The sequence below is a fragment of the Pinus tabuliformis genome, chromosome 4_2, assembly GCF_031772625.1.
Source record: "Pinus tabuliformis cultivar Carrire ecotype Pingquan chromosome 4_2, CPIR1, whole genome shotgun sequence".
Classification (NCBI taxonomy): Eukaryota; Viridiplantae; Streptophyta; class Pinopsida; order Pinales; family Pinaceae; genus Pinus; species Pinus tabuliformis.
Window position 1 is genome coordinate 446,129,473 of NC_142304.1, and position 24,379 is coordinate 446,153,851.

Below are 24,379 nucleotides of genomic sequence, written 5' to 3' on the forward strand. Positions count from 1 at the left end.
CTCACAAATTTTTCAATTTTAGTATTATACTGATTGTCACTATCCACTTCAGGAATGACCAACTACTTAACCAAGTTAAGAAATACAAATGAGAGAGATAAGTACTATATTTTCTTTTTTGGGTTGTGTTATATTCTTTCCACCTAGTTAACAAGGGGTTTGAGGGGCACCCGTAACCTCACTTTATGGGGTCTGGGGCAGCGCCCCGAAAATTTTTGGTTTTGGACCCTATGTCAGGTTGAGCAAACCCACCTATGGTTTTGTGCATGATTTTCGCATATGTTTTTTTGGATGCGATGTTTTTCGGTCCATGGTATTGGATGCTTCGACATGTATAAATATGTATTATAAAATTGAAAGGAACATAATGAAAAATCAAGCTGGTAGTCCCAGTTTTGGGATCCAAGGAAAAATCTGTGTATATGTGTTTTATGTGTTCTACTCTCGCATTATTTATTTTCTGTGTTTTAGAATTCATATGCAGGTAATTTCTATACGGGGTTAAAACCTACATTTGGTATCAGAGCAGATTTGGCTTCAAGGGGACACCTTTGTTGCTGAGGGGTTTCGCTCAGGCCTGTGGTAGACCCTATTCAGTGGGAGATCTGCGAGATCGATTTTGGTGGTGAAAGAAGATGGCGAGCAGTGGAAAGATAGAGATCGAGAAATTTAATGGTCAGAGTTTTGAGTTGTGGAAACTCAAGATGGAGGATCTATTGGTGGATAAAGATCAGTGGATCGCGGTAGATCCGGGTACTAAACCAACAGGAGTGTTTGATGGAGAATGGAAGAAGTTGGATCAGAAGGCAAAGAGCACAATATGATTATGTGTCTCAGTTTCAATATTGCTGAATGTATCAAGGGAAGCTACAACAAAGGATTTGTGGGACAAGTTAGGGACTTTGTACCAATCTAAGTCTCTAGTGAATAAATTGTTCCTTCGGAAAAAGTTGTATAACCTAAGGATGAAATATGGAGACTCGGTGACAGAGCATCTGAACGCATTTAATACTATGGTAAGTCAGTTAGCGTCTGTTGATATTATAATTTCAGATGAAGATAAGTGCATCAGTTTGTTGTGTTCTCTACCAGATTCGTGGGATAGTCTGGTTATTGCAATAGGTAGCAATGCAACTGCCTTGTAGTTTGATGAAATAGTCTTTGCCTTGCTGACGGAGGAGATGAGATGGAAAAATATGGAGAGCCAAAATGGTGATGCCTTGTTTGTACGAGGACGGTCCCAGAACAGAAACAAAAATAACTCATCGAGTGGGAGATCTAAATCTCCAGGAAAACCTATAAATATGGTGTGCTGGAAATGTGGAAAGGAAGGGCACTACAAAAGGGATTGTAAATCTAAAGCTCCTGAAAAAGGAAAGGGATATGATGAGGTTCCTTTTGCAGAGGCAAAAACCACCTCAGATGAAGGTGGGGATGTGTACTTGGCTTCTTCAAGTACACATGTAGATCATGAGGCATGGTTGATTGACTCAGGTGCATCCTTTGACTTCACTCCCAAAATAGAGTGGTTTTGCGAGTATGAGAAATATGATGGTGGTGATGTCTTCTTGGGGGGTGATAGGAAGGCTAGAATCATTGGTCGCAGAAAAGTAAAGTTGAATTTGCAAGGTGGAAGGGTTAGAATGCTTCCAGGTGTTCTACATATTCCTGCATTAGCCAGAAATCTGATTTCTGTTAGCAAGCTGGATGATGCAGGTGTAAAAATAGTGTTCGAGAAGGATACCTGCAAGATGGTTCGGGGAGCATTGGTATTGATGCGGAAAGTTCAGATTAGAACTCTGTACAAGCTACAAGGCAACACTGTTATTGATGGGTGCAATAGTTCTCTGGTTCCTGAAAGTGGAGTAGAAAATCTAGTGGTCTCTGGAAAGAAGACCATGCTGTGGCATCAAAGGCTTGGACATATTGGAGAGAAGGGCCTTTGAATACTTCATGGTAAGGGTATGGTAGAAGGTATGAGTAATAGCTCTCTGGATTTTTATTTCTGTGAAAATTGTGTAAAGGGGAAGTAGAATCGGGTGAGTTTCCCCTCTGGTGGTAAGAGGGCGAAACAAATATTAGAGCTTGTGCACAGTGATGTGTTTGGACCTATGGAGGTTCCATCACTGGGTAAGTCTATGTACTATGTATCATTTATAGATGAATTCTCGAGGAATACATGGATATATTTCCTTAAGAAGAAATATGAAGTCTTTGATAGGTTTAAAGAATTTAAGGATTTGGTGGAAAACCAGACAGAGAAGAAGATAAAGGTGTTGAGGACAGATAATGTGGAGAGTTTTGCAGTAAGGAATTTGAATAATTCTGTAAGAAGTGTGGTATAACACAACAAAAGACTACTCCATATACACCTCATCAAAATGGAGTTGCAGAAAGAATGAATAAGACGTTGATGGAAAGGGCAAGAAGCATGTTCAGTGGTGCCAGGTTAGGATAGGAATTCTGGGTAGAGGTAGTGGATGTTGCATGCTACCTAGTAAACAAGTCACCTTCATCGGCGTTGGAGGATAAGACTCCACAAGAGGTATGGACTGGTAAGAAACCCTCTCTTTCACATATGAGGGTATTTGGATGTGATGCATAAGTACATGTTCCAAAGGAGAAACGAACCAAGTTGGATAGTAAATCTGAAAAGTGCATCTTTATTGGGTATAAGGATGGTTTAAAGGGTTATAAGCTTTGGAACCCAGTCACACGGAAGGTTGTGTACAACCAATATGTGGTGTTCAGAGAGGTGAAATATGTTACTAAACATGAAGTCCAATGAAAGGAACCTGAGAAGATAGAGTTTGAGCTAAAGGAGGAAGAATAAGACTCTACAGCAGAGGAGGAATCAGAACATGTAGAGCCACAAACTCCAGCTATGAGAAGATCAATTCGAGAAAGAAGGCAACCTGAAAAGTATAGTCCATCTACTTTCTGTTCATATTTTTCTTTATCTATTACTGACGATGATCCCAGAACTGTGAAGGAAGCAATAGATTCAGAGGATGGAAAACTCTAGAAAGAGGCCATGGTTGATGAAATGGCATCTTTGCACAAAAATGAGGCTTGGGATCTAATGGAGTTGCCGGCTGGAAGGAAACCCATTGGTAGCAAATGGGTGTTCAAAAAGAAGACAAATGCAGAAGGAAAAGTGGAGAAATACAAAGCTCGGTTGGTAGCAAAAGGTTATTCCTAGGTGCCAGGAATTGATTTTGGTGATATTTTTTCTCCTGTTGCCAAGGTAACTTCTATTAGATTACTTTTATCTGTTGCTACTACTTTTGATTTTGAGGTAGAACAGATGGATGTGAAGACAACATTTCTTCAACGGGATCTGGAAGATGAGATCTACATGAAGCAACCTGAAGGCTTTGCGGTGAAGGGTAAGAAAGAACTGGTATGTAAGTTAAAGAAGTCTCTATATGGGTTAAAACAGTCACCAAGGATGTGGTATCAGAAATTTGATACATTTACACGAGGACTTGGCTTCACTAGAAGCAAAGCAGATCACTGTGTGTATTTTAAATTAATTGGTGACCATGTCATTTTTCTGGTCTTGTATGTGGATGATATGTTGTTGGTTTGAAATGACAAAGAAGTTATCCAGGATTTGAAGATCCAATTGTCCTCCAAATTCGACATGAAAGATCTTGGTGCTGCAAACTATATTTTGGGCATGGAAATTAAAAGAAATCGGGCAAAGAGGAAGATCTGGTTAAACCAGAGGAAGTATGTCGAGACAATATTGCAAAGGTTTAATATGCAAGATAGTAAATCAGTGAAGGTTCCTATTCCTGTAGGTGTGAGGTTGTTTACTGAACAATGTCCCAAGACACAGGAAGAGGAAGAGGACATGTCCTGTGTTCGATATGCAAGTGCAGTCAATAGCCTAATGTATGCAATGGCTTGTATTAGACCAGACATTTCACATGCAGTGGGAGTATTGAGTAGGTTTATGTCAAAAACAGGGAAGGAGCACTAGACAACAGTGAAGCGGGTTTTCAGGTATTTGCGTGGCACTAGTGATTATGGTTTGTGCTACCAAGGAAGACCAGGATTGGACAGAGTGTTGGATATTCATGGCTTTGTTGATGCAGACTAGGTTGGAGATCTGGATAAAAGAATATCTACAAGTGGGTATGTGTATAACCTATTTGGAGGTGCAGTCAGTTGGATGAGTAAGAAACAATTTGTAGTGGCACCGTCAACTACAGAGGCAGAATACATGGCAGCCACTGATGCAAGCAAGGAAGCAATTTGGTTGCAGAGATTGTGTTCAAGTATGGAGTTAGTACAAGAAGCTATAAGGATAGACTGTGATAGCCAAAGTGCAATTTTCTTGGCAAAGAACCCCGCATATCATTCAAAGACAAAGCACATTGATGTTCAATATCACTTTGTGAGGGATATGATAGAAGACAAAAAGGTGTTGCTGGTAAATGTGGACACTTTGAAGAATACTGCAGATGCATTGACAAAATCTGTGAGCTCTGAGAAGTTCTCTCGGTGTAGAGAGACAATGGGCATTTTAGAGCTGGAAAAATGACTAAGCTCTCTTGTGGCACCTTGTGGAAACAAAACAACAAGTGGGAGAATGTTGGGTTGTGTTATATTATTTCCACCTAGTTAACAAGGAGTTTGAGGGGCACCCGTAACCCCACTTTATGGGGTCTAGGGCAACACCCCAAAAAATTTTGGTTTTGGACCCTATGTTAGGTTGGGCGGACCCACCTATGGTTTTCTGCATGATTTTCGCACATGTTTTTCTGGACGTGATGGTTTTCGGTCCATGGTATTGGACTCGATGGTTTTTGATCCATGGTATTGGATGCTTCGACATGTATAAATATGTATTATAACATTGAAAGGAACATAATGAAAAATCAAGCTGGTAGTCCCAGTTTTGGGATCCAGAGAAAAATCTCTGTGTGTATGTGTTTTATGTGTTTTGCTCTCGCATTATTTATTTTCTGCGTTTTAGAATTCATATGCAAGTAATTTCTGTACGGGGTTAAAACCTACATTCTTGCTATGCATATTCAAATATGAAATCAATTTAGGGAATATAAAAGAAATATTTCACTTCCAATCCATCCCAAAATATCAACAACGCATTCCAATATTGCAATAATTCGAATTACATTCTTAAAATAAATCTATTTTTTAATCCAATAAACGACCAACAATTTTGGTTTACCATTGGAAGTTAATGGGGATGGAACACAATATTTTTTGTTTGTCTTCGTTCCATTCCATCATTCTTTATCCCAAAGGAGAAAAAGTGGTTTTATCTGTATATAGTTAATTGTTGCAAACAAATTCTTAATAAAAATACAAAATATGCAATGAAACATACACATACACACTAATATGGAGATTTTACTTTGGAAACCAAAATTGGGAAAACCAAAATGATTTTTCAAAATATTATATCTTTAGAATGTTAGAGAACAATATGTATATCATGTGGATCCATAAACCCCCAATCCATTAACCCTATATTAGAATACAACCATAATTTCTTAACTAGAATTAGAAAATAATATGTTGAACTACCATGCACCACAAAATCATTAAAAGCAAAAAAGCAAAAACTAGATGCAAAAGGCCACCCATTTTTTTTTGGAGACTTTGACCCCCTATGACTACACCTCTTGCTCCCCCACACAACATCAAACACACACAACTTGTGCTTGGAGCTAACCATACAAATAATATAACACATGCATACTACTCTCCCATTTGTTGTTTCCTTTGGGTACAAAGGGTCATACGAGTGAATGACCAACAATCCACGGCACCAATGCCCATTATTTCTCCATGCCAAGAGAGATTCTCAATGCTCAAAAACTTACTTAGTGAATCTAGAGCATTCTTCAATGTGCCCAAATTCTCTATCAACACCCTCGTGTCCTCAACTATGTCTATCAAAAAGTGATATTGAACATAAATATGCTTTGTTTTGGAATGATAAGTTGGGTTCTTTTCCATGGATATTCCATTATGATTATCACAATCTATCTTTACAACGTGTTATACTAACCCATACCTAAACATAATATATGTAACCACACTACTTCCTTGCTTGCATGAGTGGTTTCCATGTATTCAACTTTTGTAATTGAAAGTGAAACTATAGATATCTCTTCCTCATCCAACTAATTTCTCCTCCAAATAGGTTAAATATATATCTAGTTGTATATAATTTGCAATGTAGACCTTTATACAGTTTTCATCAACAAAGCCATGTATGTCCAACACTTTGTCCAATATTGGTCTTCCTTACTAGCACAATCCATAACCTGCAATACCACACAAATACATGAAAACCCTGTTTACTGCTACCTAATGCTCCTTCCCTAGTTTTGATATATACCTACTCAATACTCACATTGCATGTGCAATTTTTGGTCTAGTGTGGACCGTTGCATACATAAAACTACCAACCACACTAGCATATGTAACATGGGACATGCCCTCTTCCTTTTCGTATGTCTCAAGGCATTAACCAGTAGATAACTTTAAACCTACAAGAATATGGACCCTTATTGGTTTACCTTCATGCATATCAAACCTTTGCAATATGTCTCAACATATTTTCTCTTATTTAACTAGAGTTTCCTCTTTAGCCAATCTCTTTAATTTCCATGCCCAAAATGAAATTTTCAACATGAATATCCTTTATGTAAAATTATAGGACAACTAAGTTTTTACATCCTAGAAAATTTTCTTGTCCTTTCCAATCAGCAACATATTGTCCATATACAAGAACAAAGAATTAAAATGATCACTAAATAATTTGAAATTGACATAGTGATCTGCTTTTCTCCTTGTGAAGCCAAGTCCCAATATATAAATATCAAGTTTTTGATACCACATCCTTGGTGATTTTTTTAACCCATATAAGGACATTTTCATCTTGAGTACCAATTCCTTATTTTTTTTTCATTACAAATCTTTTTGGCTAATATTAAAAGAATTTTGAGGTAAAAAATGGGTCTCCTAAGAAAAATGTACAATCAAATTTCACTTTATGAGAACCAATCACATTTTAGGGGATGACATCATTCCCCATAGTTGAAGTGACATTGTTTGAGTTAAAGGTACTTACTTGTCACATTCCAAGTGGTGGATAAAAACTCATAGTTAACCATGGTAGTGCTTTAAGTACTTTAAAGTCATAAAGTAAAATATTCATAATAAAAGTCATTTCACATTTTTTGAATAAAACATTATTATTGTCATTTCATATTTTTTGAAAGAAACAATGCATATCTCTATACAATCTTCATCTTTTTACACACTTTTCAATAAATATTATATTTTTATTATTTTATATATTTATTTTTAAATCATACATTCATTTCATTTTATTTAATATTACAATTTCAAATTAATTATAAGTTAATATTTATACATATATAAATAAATATGTACTCATAAATATAAATTAAATCTATTTCAATGATTTTTTTCCTTTAATTTTATATACAACTCAATTCATTTCATTATGATTATATTAATATTGTATATTATTATATATAATATTATGAAAAATAATCAAAATGTAACAAAATATATATTATATTCCTTTTTATATTATATATTATTTCTTCTTATGTTATAAATCAAATCAATAATATGTGATATAAAATTAATACATAAAATAATATGTTACATTTATTATATTATATTATATTATTGGATTTTTATATAGTATCTTAATTACATGTTATTATATAATTTAATTGTATAATTTAAATAATATAATTTTTTATTAAGAATATATTATACAAATTAAAATTTATGAATTTATTTTAAGTTATTCAAGTATAAAGGACAAATGCATTAGTTGTTCAATGATAATGGTTTTTTCTTGAAAAACTCGTTTTTATTTATGGTCACATCAATGCAATTTTTTTATTAAATTTATTTTGGTACAATTTTTCAATTAAATTTAACGACGGTTACATGGATTGTGGTGTAAAGAGTGAATTGCAAATTCATAAATATTATTTGTTGATTTAGCTATTATTTTATTATTTCCTTAGGAGGCCCATTTTAGATCTCAAAAATCCGTAAGATGTAGATTTCTTCTTCTAGATCCCCCTGTAGGAATGTCATATTCATGTCCATCTATTCTACTTCAAAATATTCAAATTAGTAGCAACATATAGAAGAAATCTAATAAAAGTTAACTTGGCAAGATGAGAAAAAAATATTATCCAAGTCAATTCTCTCTACCTCGGAATAACCTTTTGCTACTAAATGAACTTTATATTTCTCCATTTTCCTTTTTCGTTCAACTTATTGTTAAATACTCACTTTCTATCAATGAGATTTTTTCTAGTTTGCAACTCCACTAGATCCCAAAATTTATTATTTTCCAAGGATGCCATTTCTTCAACCATGGACCTTTTTCCAAATTTTTCCGTCCTACGAATCCACTGCATCCCTAATAATTATAGGATCATCATTAGTAATAAATAAAGAAAAATTAGAATGGAAATTAGGGGCAATATGGATTTTTAGTTACCTTCTTTCTTGAACCAATCTCCTCAATACCAGAGTATGTGGTTCTTCTTGTTCTAATTCGTTTTCTTTTGTAGATTTTAATTCATCATCCTTCAAATCAAACTATACCTTTATTGATTATTTCTTCCTTGGTAGGACTTCCTATTTACCAACATCTTTCATTTCTCTAAATAAAACATCTCAATTGTAAACAACCTTCTTAGTTTCTAGGTTCCAAAGTTTATAACCTTTGAGACCATATTTATAGCCACTAAAGATACACCTTTTGGCTTTATTATCTAGCTTACTTGTATTTTTCTTCAGAGCATGCACACATGAACCACAACCAAATACCTTGAGATGTTTAAACGATGGTTGCTTACTAGTCCATACCTTGTGTGAAGCTTTTTCATCCAAAATTGATGAGGTGATCAATTTACTAGGTAGCATGCAGTATCTACTACTTCTACCTAGAGTTCATGTCATAACCTAGCACCATTAAGCATGCTCCTCACTTTTCCCATTAATGTCATGTTCATATTTTCTTCATCACCATTCTATTGAGGTGTGTATAATATAGTATTATTCCTTTTTATACCACACTTCCTACATAATTCACCAAAATCATCCTTGCACAATTTCCCACAAGTGTTTGTCTTCAACACCTTTTCTTTCTTCTCTATCTAATTTTCCACAATAGTTGTAAAAACTATAAATTTTTCTAAGACTTTAGATTTTTTTATATGAAAATAAATATATTTATTCCTTGTGAAGTCATCTATAAATGTGGCATAGTACATAGGCTTTCCTAGTGATGGAATTGACACAAGTCCAAAAACATCATTGTACACCAACTATAATATTAACTCTATCCTTGTAGCACGAGAGAGGAATGCTACTTAATTCTACTTCTCACATAAGCAATGTTCATAGAAATAAAAAATATAAAGAACAACATATATTTACCATGTAATACTCAAAGGCCCTTTTCTCTAGAATCTCACATTCTTTGATGCCACAACATAGAGTTTTTTCCAGAGAATATAGGATTTAGCTCAAAGGTTTAACCCTAGAAATCCAAATTGGGAAAATGATAAATATTTTTTCAGTATATTATATCTTTACAATGTTGTAATACAATATGTATATCTTGAGCATGCATAATCCCTAAATCCATTAACCCTATATTATAATACAATTTTAGTTCCTAAACCAGAATTACAAAAACATGGGATGAACTGTCATGCACGACAAAACCATTAAAAGTGAAAAAAATGTGTCCAAAACCACCAAAAATAGACACAAAAAATCACCTAATTTTTTTTTGGGTGCTCCACCCCCTTGCTATGCTCAGTTCATACGAAACACGTGTGAAGATAATTATGCAAATAATATAACACATACACAAAAATTACATGATAATGTTAATTTAACAATAAATAATGATGCTAATCCAAATACTTATGCCTTGAATATTGCTCCAATATCATTTTGTATCACCCTCACTAAATCAATAACAAATCACTACATGAAACACAAAATTATTTTATTTTATTTATACTAAGGGAAATAATAAAATTTATTTAAATCATGAGAAAACAAAGCATTAACAAAATTCCATGTCATAAAATTCCCTAAAATACTCATATCAATAATAGTATTTCACATCATTAACAATTGAAAACCATATAGAAGATCTTAATCATCAACCAAGATATCAACTTTTGCTTTCCCTTGTTCACAACTAATTAGGAAATCCACCATACATCCTTCTCAACATAAGATATAACAAATATCAAAAGGATATTCATGGGAGTATTTTTTCCAAAGCCAATACAAAAATAAAAAGACTTCATTGAATCCCACTTATTGCAAGAAAAATACTGTGGTAAAAGTTTTGCACTACATTTTCATCCTCGAAATAATGATCACTTGGAGTAGTGGGAAGTTTTTTCAATCAATTTAGAAAACTGTTAATGTCACAAGGTCAAATTTTTTCACTTATCATGTTCCACCAAAATCATTTATCAATATTCAATAAAGAGTACAAGGTTTATAGCCTTACCACATAGAATCATTACCTTAAAGAATTAAACCCGTATATTCCCATAAAAGAGTCAAGTATTAGCATGTGCAACCTTCATACTTAAAGTAATTATTGTGACACAAGAATTCAAAAAGTTCTTTTTTTCACACAACTTTGATACAAATTTTCTAAAATTACATTAGGCGTAAAGGTGTGACAATTATGTTAAAAATTGGATGGAAGCAGTCAAGAATACATGCTTATCATAATGTCATACTACCCAAACATATTAACAAGTGCCAACAACACTGTAAACTATAATATTGAAGATTTTACCATCTCAACAACAAGTGCCCAACAATAAAAGAAGAGAATACTTTTCTGGGGCTATTGATTTTGAAGTTAATGAGGGAAGAGAACATTCATTCTCCTTGTTCATTATGTTGCATCACTAGCAAAATTCTTATTTTATAACTTATTCCCAAGTATAAACATAAAACATAATGAATTAATTCATCCATAAATAAGCTTGTAGGTGTAAATACCTAGGCTTCAAAACCTATTTTGATATAGTTATGTATCACCCTTGCTATGCTAGCAACAAATTAACCATAAGAAACATAACATTTTCTTATACGACCTATTGATGTGGCCTTGACATGGAACCCAAGTCCACATGGCACCGTGCAGTGGTGCTAGGCCACCTTATTTTCCACCAAAACTACCCTATCATCACCTTGTCCTCCTTATTTCTACTTCTCCTTTACCTTTAATTCTTTTCCTATACCTTTTCCCCATATCCTCTTTCTCCCTTTTCTTCTATTTTTTTTTTTATTATATTAATTTTTTATCCCACATACACTATTTCCATTTGGAAACCTTTGAGACCCCCCATGGGATGCATGGTTCCCATGCTACCAACACATATTTTCCTTAAACTTGACACCAATGTATTGGCCACAATGATGGGTGGGTTGCATCCCATGCCTTTACCTTAATAGCATGCAAGCTCCATCCCCATGGATCCAACGATAATCATCAACCCCACCCAAACTAACAATCGAGGTCACATATTAGAATTTTTAAGGGAACATAAGTTAATTTCTCCTAAACTTCCTATATAGCTTACTGGGGTCATACCATTTTTTTCCATGTGACATTTCTTGATTCGTGTTGGGATTCTTTCATAGTTTGAAAACCATTCAACAAAAATTTTGATACCATTCTCCACTACCCTGTTAACATCATTGTGACATGACTCCCACGTCAACCCCTGGTCCTACCATGGTACACTGTAAACCCCCCAAGCCTGCCACTGTAGCCTAGTAACCCACGACCATGACACTACCATCATGGCATGTCTATGTCACCACCACCATGTCATCACATTCATGATTTCCACATCATCACACATGTCATTGTATGGAAAGTTCCAAAACTTTCCAAATTATTAAATTTCATAATTTTAAGAAATAGTTTCAAACATCAAGGTACCATATATCTTGTATTTTGCATTAAAATATCTCTTTTTCCTCACCCTATATGGATTAATCAGTATAACTAGAGCTAGGATAAAAATCTATGACATAACCTTGGGATTGGGTACATTCAAAACCCAATTTCTTAGTGAAATTTTACCTCTCATACCATTCTTTTAAATCAATAAAATAAAGAAATAATGAATGATAGACATAGATTCATGTAAATAACCAAGAAACTATAAATATATGTAATGAAAATTCTCATAAACATACATAACATTTAAAATATAATAAACCATATATATGATACAATGCAAATATAGATATAGAGAACACTTGAAGCACTTATCTTTAAGAATATTCACTAAATAACTATAGACATTAGACATTCCACAATACTGTAGGCTTTGTTGCACATTTATTCTATATAATAGGCCACATCTGATTTGAGGCTATGATTCCACAAGGATGGATGTCTAGGCCAACTCTATCACACATAAACAATTAGCTCACAAGCTTTATCTATTCACAAAATCTCATAGAAATCACAAATGTAAATTCATTCACAATTAGTTGTTGATAGTTGGAAAATTTCTACCACCAACTACAAGGGAGAATTTCTCTATGACATGTCCCAATTAGGTTTAATCTTATTTTGGGTAGCAATTTCCACTCATATGTGGGCCCATTTTCCACTAAAAACATTTAGATACAATTTAATATCAATATGACTGAAAGTATTTAATCTAAATATTTTACTTATATTATATATTACACATATATTTAAAATTTATACTATTTCTAACTAATATATCCTAAATAACTACGAGTGAAATTGTTTAAACCATATATAAGAAGAATAATACAAGGAATAAATTAATTCACGGAACTTAGTAAAAGTTAAGTGTAGGTTTAGGTACAAATATGAATATTTTTCAAATGTAGAGCTATTTGAAAATGTCAAAAAGTACTCTTGTATCTAATAAAAAAGTTGAGACATGAAAGAAATTTCATGTTGAGCAGTTGTTTTCATTGATGTCAACTCTAAGTCATTGATGTCAATTAATGTTAAGTTTAGGTGGAGATTTTTGAAGCGAGTGTTGAGCATGGTGTTATTATGTTGATGCCTAGTTTGAGGTCTTGGATGAAGGTAATATATTCGAAGCTATTTCTTCTTTAGTTCCTTAGATCAAATGAAGAAACTAAGTGTCTGGTTGGGTATCTCTCTCCAACCTTTCCAACGATATATGGCACTTAGGCTAACTCCAAAGGAATAAGGAGAAATCATAGTTTGAAGTTATTAAGTGCAAGCAAGGTTCTAGCTATTCATGGTTCTATTGTGAGCCCTTCTCCACCATTGGAGCCAAATTATAGAAAAAATCTCAGGAGTAAAGGCGACGAGTGGTAATTAGTGGAACATTAAGCCACTAGTCCTAACCCTTTATCATAGGGAGCTAGGTTAAAGCGCTTAGGCGTTTGTTGTACCACCTTGTCTGGTTAATCCATAAACAACATAAATGGGTTGCAAGTGGAAAGTGGCAGGTGACAAGGAAACAAGGCTTTCAATCATTTCCCCTAGTCATAGGACACAGCCTTAGCACCAAGGTGCTTATCGGGTCACTAGGACCAAATTTTGTGCACAGAAAGAGCACAGTGGCTAGGCAGTAGGTGGAAAGCCTTGGAATAGCTTTCAAGGTGTCAGGTGGCAAGACAAGTGGCAAGTAAATGATGTGGCCTAGTGAGGATATGACACATGGTAGTGACATTTATTGGATGACATGTGGCACTCAGTGGTTATGACACCTGGTAGGTGGATTTGGCCTTTTTGGGTGGTCAAATGGACCTTTTCTAAGTGACCATGGAATAATAGGTGCCAGTAATGATGACATGGAAATAATGTGGCATGATAGGTGGCAATGTTTATGACATTGTAGTAACATGTCACAACAAGTAAAAATGACAATGAGATGGTAGCATGTGAGAGTAACATGTGGTAGACAAAAACTATTTTTTCAGATGGCCAAATAAATTGATGGCAAGTGACATGTGGTAGCATATGTGGAAGGCACATGTCAACATAGAACATGTGGCAGACCTTGATTAGTTGTACAATATTATGTGGATGGCATGTGGCACATTGTGATTGGTACACATGGACTTTATATGTCATCTTTGGATACCTTGGGATATGCACCAAGGATCAATTTTGCAAAGGGTTTTAGTGTTAAATATTTTTTATATTTTTTGTAATTCTATGAGGGTGAGGCCATCATCCACTGCCCACCACCCAAAAACAAGGGAACAAGAATTAGTGAATGGTGATCAATAGTAGAGTAGTGAGTGGTGAAGCATTGGACATACATTTTCCTATAAAAGGGAAGCACTATCTAATAATGGTCCTATCTATCACCCACTTCCCATCAACCAGGGAATACACTGTGAATGTCATCCAACAACAAGTAGTGAGTGGTGAACAATAGAGAAGTGGTAATAACCCTTGATTATAGGTGCTAGATAGGTAAGTTCCAAGGGGCCTATTGTCCATTGGCAGTTGGAGTAAGAAAAGTGTAAACACAATGTTGATAAGTGATGAAGCAATAGGCCAATGGAGAATTAGCTCTCAGTCATAAGCCCTTGGCTATATTAGACTAAGGAGGAAACCATCAGGGGCCTATTGACCATCGAATTAGAAATATTTGGTGATACAAATAATAACATCAAGACCTCGAGATCCAAGATCTCGTGCACTTGGTTCCGAGCCAACAATCACATACTTCAAGATTTTGTTGAACCTCCTAGTTGAGGGGATACAAAAGTTGAGGTTTGCGCATAAGGTGTGCACATTGTGACTCATGTGAGGAGTTATGAAAAGGTGCAAACAACATTGTGTTATTGAATGGATCCATAGTCTTGACTGCGAAGCGAATGTGAAATGATTTTTATTTTCATGTTTGTTGACACAATCAAATAGTTTGGGTTATTGATACAGTTAAATAGCTTGGGTTATTGATATAGTCAAACATAATTTCCATGGTTAAATACCATGGATGTATACCCATCGTAATTGAAGGACCAACCCCATAAAAGAAGAAGAAAACAATGCAAGAAGGCTGGTTGTTGTGATGACAATTTGAGACTAAATGAGAAAGAGATTTGACAATGTAAGAGTTATATTGTGAAGCAGATGAATAGAGGGAACATAGTGTATTTGAATTTTCATTTTGAGTATGTATATATTTCTATAGAATATCTAGTTGTTTAAGAGTTGAAGTAGTGAATGTTTGAACTTAATTTGAGAAGAGTTTGCTTGAGGGTCTGAGTTTGAAAATGGGATATGGTAAGAAAAATAGGTTGGTTCCTACATTTTAGGGAGTGGGTGCTTCCTTAAGGTTGGTACTTGTAAAGATAAGGGTGTTGATGCCTCTAGTAGATTAGTGCCTGCAAATTGTGGAATTTGGTGCTTCCAACAAGTGGGTTCTTGAAAATTAGGGGATGGTTGTCTCCTTCTAGTTAGATCATGTTAAATTGATGTAGCAATAGTTGTTAGGATATTCCGACACATAGGAAATAGTTAAGTTCAACTTGGTCTAGTATAGAGTTAGGTAAAGTGTGTTTCTTTACCATTGTACATTTTGTAACTTACAATCCGACAGTCACGATATGTAGTGATCCGACGGTTCACTCTCTCCTCGGTATTACCGACACTTGATCCGTGGCTTGACACCCGATTGGTCCATGAGTTCTATTTAAAGCGCATGGAGGGTCATTGTTCGGGTAATCCGTGCATGAGAGAAGCTTATGTAAATTTTCATTCTTTGATTAATAAATTGCCTGTAGTAGCCACGTTGGCACAGGCCGTGGACTGTTTCCCTCTTTGAGGGTTTTAACCACGTCAAAAATACTGGTGTATTGATCTGTGATCTGGTTGTGAGCGGTGTCCTTTTGGTGTTCTTTCTGAGGAACTTACCCTATCGGAGCTATTTGAGGGCCGCGTTCGTTGGTGATCCAAATCTGAAGCCGGTAGAACTGCATCCGATTGTCGTTTCCTAGATCTGCTGTTTCTGACTACTTTCGGGCCGAGAGGACTACTCTGTTGTGTTCGAAGCATCTGTTCCAGTGAGGAACCCCTTTCGTTTCACGCGAAAAGGTTTCCGGTAGCCCTAGCTGCGTCATTTTTAAGATCTGGAGGTATACAGTTTTTATTTGCAATTTACTGTTATTTTCTCTCTACTTATTTCGGTTTCGGTTTATTTAGTTTCCTTTTAACTGGATCTATACCTTTCATTTTTGCGTATGCTCTTTGCCCTGCGACTTTGTGCGATCTGGGCAAATCAGAAACAGAAAGGAAGGATTTTTCTCATGCGTATGCTCTTTTCCCTGCACCTTAGTGTGATCTCGGAAAATCAGAAACATTGAGAAAAATATTTAGTTTTTCGGCTAAAGCTAACTTTGAGCCGCAAGGTTCATTTTTGAAAATATTTAGTTTTTTGGGTAAAGCTAACTTCGAGCTGTAAGGTTCGTTTTTCTTTGCATATTCGTGTTGGGTTTTGTGTTTTGTGTTTTGTAGGGAAAAAGAGCTTTCTCAAGGCAAGCACGCAAACCAAGGCCCCGCCCCCCCTCTCTCTCTCTCTCTCTCTCTCTCTCTCAAATTTTTTGTATAGATCAATTGGTTCAAAGCTATTTTAAGAGAGTAGAGGTCTTGGGTTCAAGTCTCCATTTTGTGGGGGCGGATTTTTTCATTTCCGCACATTCGCGCACTTTGCCGACGACTTCAACAATTTTTTTTCAAAAAGCCATAACTTCTTCATCCGAAAGCCTTTTTCAGAGCCGTTTTTTTTAAAACCGCCTAATTTTTCGAGATCTATCCATTGGAACACTTACTTTCAGCATCTTCAGCTTCAGTTTTTTTTTTTAAATGGAAAGTCCATGCCAAGTCATTCTTGACAGCACTAACTACTTCCAATGGATATCCTACATGGAAGATTTACTTAGAAGTAAAGGTCTCTACAGAATAGCCACAAACCAAGAGAAGAAACCAAAAGATGAAGACAAGGCTGCAAAATGGGAAAATAGACAAGATCAAGCACGTGGTTTGATAGGGATGTCTATTTCTCCTGATCTTAGATTCCATATTGCAGAACTTGAGACTCCTCATGAAGCATTGGAACAAATCACTAAAGTTTTTAGGATTAAAAATGAAATTAGAGCCCATCAACTTGAAAATGAGTTGCTTACATTGGATCCTAATAATTTTTCTTGCATTGAAGATTTCTTGTCCAAATTCAAGACCCTTAGATATCTCTTGGAAGGTGTTAAGGTTAAGAAAGAAGATAATAACCTTATTTATTCCATCCTTACTAAGTTGGGACCAGCCTACTCTGTATTTGTTTCCACCTTCCATTCTACAAGGGAAGCTTTCATTTGTCAAGGAAAAGATTATAAGGCCCCTTCCTTTGACTCTTTTTGTGATTCTTTAATAAGAGAACAAGAAAAACTCTTACACCTTGGTCTTGTTAATCTTGGAAACTCTTCCAAGAAAGCGTTAGCCGCCCAGCAACAACCAAATTCAAAGAATCCTAAGAAGTCATATCCTAAAAAGAATGGTCCTAAACCAAACAAGGGTCCTAAGAAAACTCAACCTCAAAATGAAGTATCATTTCAGCAAAATGATAGGACCAATAAAAACAAATGGAAGAAGACTGATAGACATTGTAACTTTTGTAATCGAGATGGCCACTTAGAATCTAAATGTTTTAAGAAGATGGAAGCCTTGGAAGCCGCAATGAAGAAACATAACATCCATGTGGAGCATTCTTCAACTTCAACTTCAACTTCATCTTCAGGAATGGCACTTTCTGCATGTCGTTGTCAATCATCTCAGTCTGGTTATGCATTAAATGTATCTTCTTCTTCTCATTCTCATGAGTGGCTCATTGATTCTGGAGCCTCTTATCACATGGCCAAAAACAAAGCCATGTTTTCTTCTTTAAATGATTGTAACACCAAAAATATATATGTTGGTGATGATAGATCTCTTAATGTTGTAGGGACTGGAACTGTTCATCTAGACAATGGTCAGTTTAATGATGTATTATGTGTTCCAACCTTATCCTACAACCTTCTATCTGTATATCAGATAACTCATTCAGGTGAAGGTAAAATTGTTGAATTTTCACCTCATAATGTTGTAATCAAGGATCTAAGAGATCCTAAACAGATTCTAGCTACTGGTATTGCTGATGATTCCACAAGGTTGTATAAGTTTCACAACTTTGGGTCATCAAATCTTCCCTCAGTATTTGTTGCTCATAATGATGAAGTGAGCAAACTTTGGCATGAGCGATTTGGTCACTTAAACTATTGCTCCCTTCAGCATCTATGTAAAGAAAACATGGTGACAGGTCTTCCTATGGTATCTTGCAGAGATGGTGTTTGTTCCGGATGTGTACTCGGAAAACATCATCGGGACAGTTTTGAAAAACGTGCATCTTGGCACGCCTCAGCCCCTTTACAACTTGTGCACAGTGATTTATGTGGTCCACTTCCTGTTGCTTCATTCTCTGGCTACAAGTATTTCTTAACTTTCATTGATGATTTCTCCAGACGCACTTGGGTATACTTCTTAAAACTCAAGAGCGAAGTATTTAACACTTTTTTGGCCTTCAAAGCCTTTGTTGAAAAACAATCTGGACATCAAATTCTTAAGCTAAGAACTGATAATGGTGGAGAATATGTTAAAAACACCTTCATCAACTTTTGCACCGAAAATGGAATTCAAATGCAACATACTGTTCCATACACTCCACAACAAAATGGTGTAGCTGAAAGGAAAAATCACACCTTAAAGGAAATGGCTAATTGTATGCTGCAATCTAAAGGACTCAGTCTTAGTTTTTGGGCCGAAGCAATTAATTGTGCAAATTATATAATCAATCGCACTCCTACTAAGGTTCTAAAGAATATCACTCCAGAAGAAGCTTGGAGTTCCATTAAACCAGATGTAAGTCACTTTCGTGCTTTTGGAAGTGAAGCATGGACCCATATTCCAGATGAAAAGCATAAAGCTTTAGAACCTAAGAGTGAGAAATGTACTTTTGTTGGATATTCTGAAGATGTAAAAGGTTATAGACTTATTCCATTTAAGTCCAAAAATGTTATTATTAGAAGAGATGTAAAATTTGATGAAAATAAATCGGCCTGCGAGCCTAGTCCGGCGGATGTGCCACCTCTTCCTATCTCTTCTACTTTTGAAAACATTTCTTCTTCAGATGATGAAAGTGAGGATGACAATCCTCCCCCACCTTCTCAGGATCCTCAACTTCCAAGATGGGTCCGTGCTACTCGGGATGCAGCAGGTGATCTTGCCGGTGATCCTACAGATCAGCGACGTACACGTTCTCAGTTTGAAAGAGCCTCTTCTTCACTGGCTCAAGCTCCAGTAAATCATGATCCTGACACTTTTGCAGAAGCTTCAGGCCATCCACATTGGGAAGCAACTATGAATGAAGAATATCATTCATTGTTGACAAATGATACATGGGATCTTGTTCCTCTACCAAAGGGACGCAAACTTGTTAGATGTAAATGGGTTTACAGAACCAAGTATGGACCAGATGGGAAAGTTGATAAACATAAAGCTCGTCTTGTTGCTAAGGGCTTTTCACAGGTTGAAGGCATTGACTACACTGAAACCTTCTCCCCTGTTGCCAAAATGAACTCTATCCGCCTTGTTCTTTCCCTTGCTGCCTCTTTAAAATGGGAAGTCCATCAGATGGATGTTAAATCTGCCTTCTTGCATGGGGACTTGCATGAAGAAATCTATATGGAACAACCATTGGCTTCATCCAAACAGACTCCAGCCTTGTATGTCGACTTAAGAAATCTCTTTATGGTCTCAAGCAAGCTCCTCGGGCTTGGTATGCCAAAATGGATAGCTTTCTTTTAGAATCTGGCTTTTCTAGGTGTTATTCTGACAATACTGTCTACACCAAGAAAGTGGGCAACTCTCTTATCATCCTTGTTCTTTATGTTGATGATCTTATTCTTACTGGTAGTGATCCCAACCTTATAAACCATGTGAAGTCCAGCCTTGAAAAGAAATTTGAAATGACAGACTTAGGACACTTACACTATTTTCTCGGTCTTCAAGTCTTGCAATCCAAGGAGGGTATTTCCCTTTCCCAGTCCAAGTATGCTTGTGATATTCTTCGCCATTTTCACATGGAAGACTGTAAGCCAGCCCCTTCTCCCTTTCAGTCTGGAGTCAAACTTTCAATCTCTTGTACTTCTCCTGAAGTTGATGCTACCTTATACCGTCAACTTGTAGGAAAACTCTTGTATTTAACCCATACTCGTCCTGACCTTTCCTTTGCTGTTGGCCTTGTTGCTCGTTTTATGCAAAACCCTCGTGAAAGTCATTGGAAAGCAGCTAAAAGAATACTTCGTTATGTTTGAGGTACAGTACAGTTTGGGATTCATTACAGTGCCAAAGCAGCTCCTCTATTAGTTGGTTTCACTGATTCTGATTGGGCTGGTGACCCTGATGATCGGAAGTCTACTGCCGGTTATGTCTTCACTCTTGGTTTAGGACCTATTACATGGGCTTGTAAGAAATAGGCTGCCATTTCTCTTTCGTCAGCAGAAGCAGAGTATCGTGGTGCCGTGGAAGCTAGTAAGGAAGCCTTGTGGCTTCGTCAGATCCTATCAGAGTTTGGCTTTGAGTAGCAGCATCCAACCACACTTTGGTGTGATAATCAAAGTGCCATTCAGCTATGCAAAGATCCAGTCCAGCATCAGCGTAGCAAACACATTGAACTACACATGCACTTCATTAGAAATCTCATTCATGACCATGTTCTTGAAGTGCAATATTGTTCAACAGATGATCAGGTTGTAGACATCTTCACAAAGGCTCTCACAGAGGCGAAGTTCACTAAACTTCGATATATGCTTGGAGTTCAGGAAGTTGTCACTAAGGGGGGATAGGCTCTAGTGCCTCCTTCCTTCTCCTATTGTGTCATATTTGTAAATCCTTCAATCTTATCCCAAGTTGTTCTTAAGGGGGGATGTTAGGATATTCTGACACATAGGAAATAGTTAAGTTCAACTTGGTCTAGTATAGAGTTAGGTAAAGTGTGTTTCTTTACCGTTGTACATTTTGTAACTTACAATCTGGCGGTCACGATATGTAGTGATCCGACGGTTCAATCTCTCCTCGGTATTACCGACACTTGATCCGTGGCTTGACACCCGATTGGTCCATGAGTTCTATTTAAAGCGCATGGAGGGTTATTGTTCGGGTAATCCGTGCATGAGAGAAGCTTATGTAAATTTTCATTCTTTGATTAATAAATTGCCTGTAGTAGCCACGTTGGCACAGGCCGTGGACTGTTTCCCTCTTTGAGGGTTTTAACCACGTCAAAAATACTGGTGTATTGATCTGTGATCTGGTTGTGAGCGGTGTCCTTTTGGTGTTCTTTCTGAGGAACTTACCCTGTAAATTCCTACAATAGTGTTGTGGGGAAAAATGCCTATGCAGGACGATCCTATCCACCTAAGGTGTGACAGTGCCTTAGCAACAAACATAAACAACTACTTTAGTATTCTTCCTTTATGAATTAAGAATGAAGAGAGATGGATGGACTAACCGGTGTCTTCCGTTTGTCCCTCGATCCGGTTTCTCTTCTCTTTGGGAGTTCCCAGCTACTTGCCTTCTTGCTCGCCCAGCTTCAAGAGGTTTCTGCAAGATCACAAGAAGAGAACACTACACAAAGACATAGATTCATATTCATAACTAGTTCAGGATTAGAAATAAACTAAACATGCTAATGCAATCATACATCAAAGATACACCAGTATATAGGAGAAACCAAGATAGCTTTATTGATGAATAACAAGGTTCAGGAAGAGATACAACCTAGAGGGCTCCAATCCAACATCTCCTTCCCAGCAAATGAAATTCCTATCTTCACCTTCCCTCAAAGCATTAAGCACCCAATGATTCCAATCTCAAACCAACAGCAATTCTTTGCAATAACAAAATTCCAGCCTCTAGATCTCATGGAGGAGAGATCCATATATAGATGTTTGGAGAGAGGATGAGTCAGCTTGAGATCTGACTAGTGTCCTCTCCCTCTGTCAGTTCTTGCTTCCACTTGGAGATTCTTGCTTCCACTTGGAGATTGAGAACCTCTTACTCATCACTAGTCGAATTCACTGAGGCAAGTGTCATTGAGGAAGATTCTGGAAGCTTCCAGGGTCTTGACACCTTGATGAATGAACTTGCCATTTGTCAATTCTCGCTCAGTGCACCCTGGTAGTTCTTCTACCTGCATTGCAGTGCAGGTAGCCAGTGCAGACTTTGCATTTCAGCGCAGACAGCTAGTGGAGCCTCTGAATTGATCCTGAATTGACTTGTTTTTTAGCAGTTTCTGGTGGAGAACTTCTGTGAATTGCTGTGGTTTGTTAGCCTTGTTCCTCTAGGGCTAGGAACAACATGTTTAGGGAATTTGGATCCCTTAGATTATGGACATTTCATGCTTATAGCTGCAAGGCACAAAAATGTCTATAACAGTTGCCCCCTAAAGTATGAGGCTGTTTATCGGGTGAAATGCTTTATCAGGAGGATCCGAAGTTCATTCATTGTTGGGAGGAGACCTGTAATACAATACAATACTATACATTATTTTTCATACTGCTTTCATGATCTAGCTGAGGCGGGCATTCCCATTCTCAGCTTTATAAATTCATTTTTCTGTACATAGAACAGACTATCGTCTGATGGTAGACTGATAATTTTGTTGAAATTATCATCCTTTGGGTAGGATGATTATCTGCTGCAATGATGTACATGTCAATGTATTTATCTTTCCTGAATATATATTGCAGCCCGGATGGATGAAACTAGATCCGGGGTCTTCAAACTCGTTCGATCTTCACTCTAAGTACAAGTCGATCCATGTGAGAAATGTTCTGAAGTCGAACATGGAAAGACATCGCTTGATTACCGGTCAATGAGGTAAACCGTTAACAAGCGCGAGAGGAATCACCGATAATGATAATGACCCTCAAGGTACTGCAGTACAATTCACGTGGTGTGAATAAAGGACTTGGTGTCGAACACCACGCAAAATCTTTCGGTCGAAGTTCATTGATGTATACCTGTCGCCGGAAGTGAGAAACTTGCCATTAAGGCATGCAAGTTTCAAAGTACTGAAGGGGTTGTTCCTAGATCAACTTCTTGGATAATGAGCTGATGTCGACAAGAAGCGATCCGTCAAAGGAGGGCCTTAATGAATCCCACATCAGTGACACGGAACGAAGCAAATGATTTTGATGGAGGTGAAAACGATCTGATGACATATGATTCAGGGTGGCGGTCATGAAAGGATGAAGGATAATGTATGGCAGTGGATGGGACACGGTTGACTTCTCTAAACGACTTCTCTTAAACATATGGCGACACTTATGCGATGGATCGGTAGCATTACCCCAAATGTGGATGGTATGGCGAGACCATGGTGATGTGACCGGTGAATGAAACAACCCAACCCTATTGTGGTACGGAGGAAAAGTGTCATATTCAAGAGCGACTTGCTACCATCAAAGTTTTCTTGAGTTTCTCCCAATTTTTCCCCAGTCATTGCTGACCAGTACCTCTTTATTTTTGTCAAGCTTGAGGAGGATAACATATGCTTGTTCTATAACTTGCCCTTCGGGTAAGCCCATCGCTATGTTTTAACGAGCCTAGCGATAGTGAAACTCGTTCTCGTCTAAAGACAAGTTTGTCGCTATTTAATGCTTTTAACGAGTCTAACGACAAAGATAACTCGGTCCTTTTCATTTTTAGAGAGTCTAAAAAGGTACATAAAGTTAACTCCAAAAGTCCTTTTTCGTCATCTAATCCCTTAAGTCCGAAAAAGTATAAAACAATACAGAAGGGATGAGTTTTCGATAGTTTTAACGAGCCGAACAAAACAAGCGCTCGATCTTTTTGTGCAATAATCCCTCAGGTCCAAAAAGATTAAAATCTAGAGGAGGGATAACACTTCCGGTCGCTTTAACGAGCTGGAAGGCCAAAACTCGGCAATCTTTTCATATTTTATGAGTCAGATGAAAAGAGCTTAAAGAAGACTCGTCTTTTGAGGAACGAGTGATAAAAAGGGTTAGCAGCTGATTCCAGGTACAGGTTGGAATTTTCCAATCACGGCAGTGTCACAAGGATGGCTAGTGAAATCACTCTTCGCAGCTGTTCCTCAAAATGGGTAAACAATCATATGGAGGTGAACGATCGGCCAATGGAAAAGTGGAGGTGACGGTGCAAACATGACCAAGGCTTTAATGGCTAATGATA